At 41.3% G+C, this 8265-nt stretch overlaps 1 protein-coding gene across 2 annotated transcripts in view; it reads left to right on the forward strand.

Annotated features, from left to right (window-relative positions):
- The first annotated feature begins 1182 nt into the window (after nt 1-1182).
- CDKAL1 (CDK5 regulatory subunit associated protein 1-like 1) overlaps nt 1183-8265 on the forward strand; it is a 715588-nt gene continuing 708505 nt past the window's right edge. For both annotated transcript variants that reach the window (XM_011962766.1, XM_011962767.1), the window contains exons 1-2: nt 1183-1304; nt 2038-2081. The gene's annotated coding sequence lies outside the window, so the exon portion shown is untranslated. The remainder of the gene's footprint in view (nt 1305-2037; nt 2082-8265) is intronic.

An 8265-nucleotide genomic window follows, 5' to 3' on the forward strand; every position in this document is an offset into this window, starting at 1 on the left:
ACTTGGGAGGTTGAGGCATGAGAATCTCTTGAGGCTAGGAGGGGGAGGTTGCAGTGAGCTATCATTGTAATACTGCACTCCAGTCTGGGTGACAGAAGAAGGCCCTATCTAAAAAAAAAAAAAAAAAAAAAGTAGGGCAACATAAATACACAATTTTAAGTCAGGTAGGTAAAGACAATAGTGGATCCCAGGGCACTGTTTAGATTATGTTATGGAAATGGATAAACAGAGAAAAGGGTGGCTTTTTTCTTAAAAATATATTTTAGAGACAGTGTCTCACTGTGTTGCCCAGGCTGTTTGCAAACTTCTGAGCTCAAATAATCCTCCCACATCAGCCTCTTCAGTAGATGGATGGCATTTTAATTAGATGAAATTGTACTAGCAGAGGTATTTGCAAAACAAAGTAATTGCCCCAAATCACTGTGAAACCCTAAGTCAGGCATTAAACTCACGATTTCTGACCCTTGTTCACGAATTACTGCCTCCTATTGCCTTTACTTTTTGAAGTAAAGATATTCTTCTGGTAAACACATGGTCAAATGCAGTGTCTTGGCTAATGAATACTAAAGTGAGATAACATATGTGGAGCATGCGGGTGAGAATTCATATTCCATAAAAGTATTTTCTTTTCATAGGTGTCTGCTAAACTACCATCTAAGTTTTCCAAAACAAAGAACAAAAAAACTTGCGTGGTGCTAAATAATGTATATTAAGCGAAACCTACCAACTGACCTTTATCCTTTTCTTCCTGTTTTTTAACATTAAAGAAGAAACCTCTTCACAAATGATTGAGCAGGCTAGTAAAATGCAGTGAAAAGAGCAAGTTTTTTGGGAGTCAGACAGCATCGGATCCAGCCCAGGAGGCAGCACGACTAGTACAGTAACTTAGATTAAGTCCTTAAACTTCCAGTGTCCTCTTTTGTAAGCTGGGAATAATAACAATAAATAAATAAATAGTGAAATACTGTTTATGCAAAGTACTTAGCACAGTGTCTAATACATAAGAGCTTAGGAGAGGTTGGCTATTAAGCGTTTCTAGGAACTCGAGGACTTGGGGTTGTTATTTTAGTTCTTGGAATCAAACGAACTTGAAGCGTAATCATTCCTAAACTAACTTAAACCAGAACCAGCCCTTTTGGCAATGATGTAATTTGATCTCTTCGGGCCACCGTCGCTGAGCATGCGTAAATAAACGTGGCGGGACGTATGTGTCATGGCGCTCTCCATCTAAAGTCTGTGCAGCTTCCGGAGAGTGGCGGGTTGATTCTCTCGCTCTGGACTGGTTTTTACTTCCCGACTTCTAGGTAAGGGTGGCGGTTGGGTCAATGTGGGGCAGAGTGTGGCGACAGCTCCTTTTATGGCCAAGCCTTGGTTCTCCAGTTTCAGTCTGTCTTGGGCTGTTTGCAAAATTGTTTCGCAGTTAAAAGGGGATTTGCCAGCTGGGATGGGGGAATTGGGAGGCAGATGGGGCTTCCAGGAGCGAGGATAGGGTCGTTGGCCTCAGGTGCCGCTCTCCAGTTAGTAATATTTTGGGCACCTCGTTCCTTATTGTCAAATTTAACTTCATTTGTTCTCCCACTTTATACCTTAGTGAATTTGTAGATGTGACAGGGCTTTCGCAGTTACATAGCTTTCCCAGATCAGTATCTTAAGAATTTAAGCAGAAGTTATTGAGAAAAGCAGGTGTCTTGCTTTTTCACTTTTCGTTCTTCTTTGCTCATAAAACCTTTTTCTGAATCTCGGGACGACAGTTATCTTTCGAATGGAACGTGATCTGGATGTCTGCCTATCTTACTGACTTATTCCTGTTTTGTAGTGGTTGGTTACTCGCACTATGCAGACTGGATCACAGTCACGGCAGATGTCAGCACACCTGTTGTAAATCAGTAAGAAGTTACAAGTAGTATGGAGCATCATTAATCCTGCTGTATTAAGCAGTCTTTTTTGGAGTCTGATTCCTTTTAAGTAAAGAATCCTTACAGTGGTTTTGTGAACTTCTTCGGTGCTTGCTTTTCCTAATCAATTTTTATTTTCCAGACTCATCTTTCAAGAGGACTTTAGACTAATTGCAGATAATTAACGTACTGATTTATTTTAAACCTTTTATGTTTGAGTGCTGTGCATATTTCTGCATGTTAGAAAATGCAGAGAGGTAGCCTAATTTCTTAGCTATTTGCCACTGTCGTGTTATGGAAACATTGTCCTTTACATACCACTAAATTGAAGAGATATTTTCATTTATTTTACTTAACCTTTCGTTTTCATTCACCAGCATTGACCATGTCTACTTTTTTGACATGCCTTCTTCCTTTGCCTTCCATGGCCCATGGGTTTTTTTCCTTCTCTGGTGGCTGCTTCTTGGAATCCATTATAAGCTGATTTTCCTTTATCTGAGAGTTAAATTTGGAGTCTCTCAAGTCGTGGTCTTGTACCTTCTCCTACCTCTGTTCTCTTTTTCTTTCCCTCTGGGTGATGTAATCCACATGCCTGTCAACAGTTATTTGTCTTTTTGATTCTACCCATCGTAATGGGTATGAAATGGTATATTATTGTGGTTTGGATTTCCATTTCCCTGGTGGCTCATGATGTTGACATCTTTTCACGTGCTTATCAGCCATTTGTATGTGTGTGTTTTTGAGACAGGGCTTCCCTGTGTCACCCAGGCCAGAGTGCAATGGCTCGATTATGACTCACTGCAGCCTTGACCACCTGGTCTCAAGTGATCCCACTTCAGCCTCCCAAGTAGCTGAGAGTATAGGTGCATGCCACCATGCCCGGCTAATTTTTACTGTTTTTTTTTTGTTTGTTTTGTTTTTTTTTGTAGACATAGGGTCTGTGTTGCCTAGGCTCTGGCCTTGTACTCCTGGTCTGAAGTGATCCTCCCACCTTGACTTCCCAGTGTTGGGATTATAGGCATGAGCCACTGCACCTGGCCCATTTGTATATCTTCTTCATCTAATCTGTTTTTCCTTTTGTTGCTTGTGCTTTTGGTTTCTTAGCTAAGAAAGAAGAGCCTACTCTAACATCATAAAGATTTGTGCTTATGTTTTTTTCTAAAAGTTTCATAATGTTAGCTCCTAAATTTAGATCTATGATCCATTTTCAGTTAATTTTTGTATATGATGTGAAATAGAGCTCCAACTTTATTTTTTACATGTTGCTATCCAGTTGTCCCAGCATCATTTGTTGAAAAAAAACTATTCTTTCTCTGTTGAATTGTCTTGGCATCCTTGTTGAAAATCAGTTGACTAGGTTATGTATATTTGACATGCATTCTAGGTGGTTTTTATGAAAGAATAATTCCGGGACAGTGATTGTCAAACTTTAATTCAGATCAAAATCACCTAGAGGGCCTGTTAAATATTGCTAGGTTTTACTCAAAACATCTGATTCAGTATGTCTGGAGTGGGGTTCAAGAATTTTCATTCCTGGCTGGGCATGGTGGCTCATACCTGTAGTCCCATACTTTGGGAGACCAAGATGGGAGGAGTTTGAGAGCTGCCTGGACAACAAAGCGAGACCTTGTTTTTACAAAAAAATTGAGAAAGAAAGAAAAACTGTTCATTTCTAACAAGTTCCCCATGATGCTACTCCAGCTGATGTGGAAATTACACTTTGAAAACTACTGGACATTGCTTTGCAACTGTGGCTGTACACATGAGAATGACTGGAACGTTTTAAAAAGATATTGAGGCCCAGGCTCCATTCTCAGAGATTCATTCCGCTATCTTGGGGCTTAGTTGGGAATTTTCTTTTTTTTTTTTTTTGTTTTGATACAGAGTCTTGCTCTTTTGCCCAGGCTGGAGTGCAGTGGCGCGATCTTGGTTCACTGCAAGCTTAGTTGGGAATTTTCAAAAGCTCTTCAGGTGAATAGAATGAGTGTTCAAGATTGAGAACCATTACTGTAGAATAGTGGTTCTTAATTAGGAATCTATAGTGGAATTACCTGGACAGTTTCTGGGTTCACGTGCTTCAGTTCTACTCTTGGAGATTCTAATTCAGAATGGAACCTGGAGATTTGCTATGATAAAAAGCTTCCCTCCGGGCGCAGTGGCTCATGCCTGTAATCCCAGCACTTTGGGAGGCGGGCGGATCACCTGAGGTCGGGAGTTCAAGACCAGCCTGACTAACATGGTGACAACCTGTCTCTACTAAAAATACAAAATTAGATGGGCGTGGTGGCAGGTGCCTGTAATCCCAGCTACTCGGGAGGCTGAGGCAGGAGAATTGCTTGAACCCAGGAAGCATGGGTTGCAGTGAGCTGAGATCGTGCCATTGCACTCCAGCCTGGGCAACAAGAGTGAAACTCTCTCTCATAATTAAAAAAAATAAAAAGCCTCCCTAATAACTCACCTGTGTAAGTAACTGCTGCTCTAGGATATTGCATCCTCTTTCCTGCCATTTTCAGTATTTTCCTTTTCACTGACTCTATTTTTATTCCCTTTATCAAATTTGATTTCCTCTACCTTTGAGAAAAAGTTTTAGTGATCCTTTTTCTCCATTTAGCTATTATGCTGCTTTCCTTTTATTCTCAAACTTTCATTTCCATATGATTTAATTAAAAATTTCTGAAGGCTGAACAATTCCCTCTATCAGTTTGTTCAAAGTAAAACCTTTAGCTTATTAATAGTGATAAGGGAGATTATTTAGGTACTTATGATATATAGCCAGGTTTATGCTGCATAATGCTGATATGTAGTGTTATATTATCTTTTTTGAGTGAGTATCTCCAAGTGAAATTGCTGGCTCAAAGGATATACATATGTTTGATATATATTGTCAGGTTGCCCTCCAGAAGGGGTGTACCAGTTTTTCTATGCTTTCAGCTAACAGAGTTTTTGTCAGCTTTTTATCAGTGAGGCAGCTGAAAAATAACTTATTGTTTCAGTACTTGTTGTTAGTGTGGTTGAGCATTCTTTCCTTTTTTTTTTTTTTTGGCTATTTGTATCTCTTAAGTGAACTGCCTGTTTTTACTTTGCCCATTGTTTTCCGGAATGTGGTTACTTATTAGTGTCACGTTAGGTTCTTGCATTGTTTGTACTTTGCCAGTGAGGCAAAGCCATAGTGGGAGGAGCATGGTGTTGAGAGGAAGCCTAGGTTCTAATTTTTAGCTCTGTCAATGTACAAATCCTTTTGCTTCAGTGGACTCCAGTTCTGTAAGATAAGAAGCTTAGCAACTTCTACTTCTCTAATGATACGGGATGTCTGTTGCAGTGGATTTCTTTCATTTGTCTTTTTCCTTTCTATTTCTCTTCCGTGGATCCATACACACTTGTATATGGGATGGCAAAATTGTGTAATTAAAAAATATGGCATTTAATTAATGTTATTTAATTATTCATGATCTGTCAGTAGTTCTTCAGCATTCCAAAGGCACTACCTGGTCCTAACCTCTCTCATTTAATTATTTCATAGACTAGTGGTGATAGAAGAAATCCAAGGGTTGGGCATTTACTTCAGCTTCCCACCCAGTGTAGAATTTCGTGCTATGTCATAGAAAGACTAGCTAAATTCAACTTAAGCATTGTATTCATTCAGTCAGTAACTGCTGTGCGCCTGCTATGTGTTAGGCATTGTTAGAGGTGTTGTAGAGACAGTACTGAAAAAGAGATGACGCCTCTGTACTTAAGATGATGCCTCATTGTAATGAGGAAGATACAATTATATATGTGGTGTCAGGTAGGTAAGTGCAATGAAGAAACATGAAACAGAAGCAGGGTTAGAAGCAGTGAAAATGTGGGCATGCTTGGGTAGTGTGGTTATTTTAGATAAGGTAGTAGGAAAGGCCTCTCTGAGGAGGTGTTGTTTGAGTGAAGAAGTGGCTAGGAAGACATGCTTATCTGGGGGCTGATATTCTGGTAGAGGAATAGCAAGTGTGAAGGCTCTTGAGTCAGAAATTTGGCATACTCAGAATATCTATATCCATATATTGCCTGACTGTGTAGTCTACAGTAAAAGTCTTTATTGAGAACCTGCAATGTGCTAGACATAGTTCTAGGCACCTGGGGTAAAACAGTGAATACCTCACACAAAAACCTTGACCCTCACGGAGTATGTATGCTAGTAAGATAAACAGTTAAAACAATTATTAAAACATTGGAAGCAGATGATTAAGTGCTGCAGTTTTAAAAAAGGCAAGAAAGGGGCATAGGAAGAGGGTATGTGGTGAGGTAGGGGTGTTGCTTGGAAAGTCCTCTCTTGTTACACTTGAACAAAGTCCTTAAGGGCTTGAGTGAGTGAGCCATTCAGGTGTCTTGAGTAAGAGTATTCCAGGCAAGAATAAGACTATGAAATGAATGTATATCTAGTGGGTATGAAGTAACAAAGCCTGCATGACTGAGGGGAGCGTGATAGGAAATGGGGCCAGAGATGCAGCAGGAGGCTGATTATATATGTCATTGCAGATCTTTGTAGTGATTTTGGCTTTTTACTCTGATGTGGAATACCGCTGGAAGGGTTTGATTGAGAAGCTTGAGATGAACTTAGGTTTTAAAGGGATCCCTGACTTTTGTGCTGAAAATGTTCTTGGAGAATTAAGGATAGAAGCAAGGATACTAGGGATTGCAATAATCCAGACAAGAGTTGATGTTGGTTTGGACCAAGAGTGTAACAGTGAGTATGGTCACAAATAGATTCTGAATATATTTTGAAGGTACAGCCAACAGGATGTTGTTGATAGGTTGGATTTGGGGTGTAAGAAGGGAGTACAGCATTTTTGGCCTGAGCAGTAGAAGATTGGGATTGCCTTTTTTTTTTTTTTGAGACAGAGTCTCACTCTGTTGCCCAGGCTGGAGTGCAGTGGTGAGATCTAGGCTCATTGCAACCTCTGCCTCCTGGGCTCAAGCAATTCTCCTGCCTCAGGCTCCTGAGTAGCTGGGTTTACAGGCGCCTGCCACTACCCCCAGCTAATTTTTTGTATTTTTAGTAGAGATGGGGATTTCACCATGTTGGACAGGCTGGTCCTGAACTCCTGACCTCGTGATTCGCCTACCTTGGCCTCCCAAAGTGCTGGAGTTATAGGCGTGACCCACTGCGCCCAGCCGGGATTGCCTTTAAATGAAATGGGAGAAGTTGTAAGAGGATCTAGTAAGGTAGGGAGAAGATCAGGAATTCCGTTTTGACTTTGACTTTTTTTTGTTTTGAGATGGAGCTTTGCTCTTTGTTGCCTAGGCTGGAGTGCAGTGGTGCGACCTCAGCTCACTGCAACCTCCGCCTCCTGGGGTTCAAGTGATTCTCCTGTCTCAGCCTTCTGAGTAGGTGGAATTACAGGCGCCCACCACCATGCCTGGCTAATTTTTGTATTTTTAGTAGAGACGGGGTGTCACCATGTTGGCCAGGCTGGCCTTGAACTCCTGACCTCAGGTTATCCACCCGCCTCGGCCTCCCAAAGTGCTGAGATTACAGGCTTGAGCCACCGCGCCCAGCCCGGTTTTAACTTTTTAAGTTTGAAGTAATTATTAGACATTTGAGCAGTGGTGTGGAATAGGCAGTTGAGTGTCTGAGTCTGAAGCTCGGGGGAAGAATGGGGCTGGTTATATAAGCATATACGTAGTTGATATTTCAAGGCCATGGGACTGGATGAGGTCACCTAGGGAGTGCCTGAAACTAGAGAAGAGTTCCTGTAACAGAGCCATGGGGGCATTCTAATGGTGAGAAGTTGGAGAGATGAGCAGAGGAGACTGGAGGTAGGAGAGTGTGGCATCCTGGAAGCGAGTGCAGTTTCTTACTGCAGTTCTTCCGTCTTTAATAATGCACAGTGTGAATCGGTCAGAAAGCAGAATTTTCTAAATTTATTTGACCACAGAACCATTTTTTTTTTCCCAGATAGGTAGTAAATAATTAGAAACAATATGGGAAAGATTAACCTGGTTCATTTCACCCTACCTAGATGACTGAGCTGGCCAGGGCTCTTTTTTGAAAGAACAGAATACCCAACTCAAACTGATTTAAGTTACAGGCTCGCATGACTGGGCAGCACAGGGCTGCGTTTGGCTTCAGGCATTTGTTGGATTCAGATGCTCAAATAATGTCAGTATGGTTCTTTATCTTTCTGGCTCTTATTAGGCTTCATTCCTTAAGTAGGCTTCCTCCGTGTGGCAGACAAGATGGCTCTGGTAGCCCCAAGTTGACATCCTCCCAACTTAGCCACTTTGGTGACAAGAGAAGCTGTCTTCTGTTAACACTAGCATGGAATCCTTGCAGTGATTCTTATTGGCTAGGCTTCTCATGACCTACCCTGAACTGGTCATTGTGGCCAGGAGGATG

Source organism: Colobus angolensis, unplaced genomic scaffold (assembly GCF_000951035.1).
Source record: "Colobus angolensis palliatus isolate OR3802 unplaced genomic scaffold, Cang.pa_1.0 Scaffold6, whole genome shotgun sequence".
Taxonomy (NCBI): Eukaryota; Metazoa; Chordata; class Mammalia; order Primates; family Cercopithecidae; genus Colobus; species Colobus angolensis.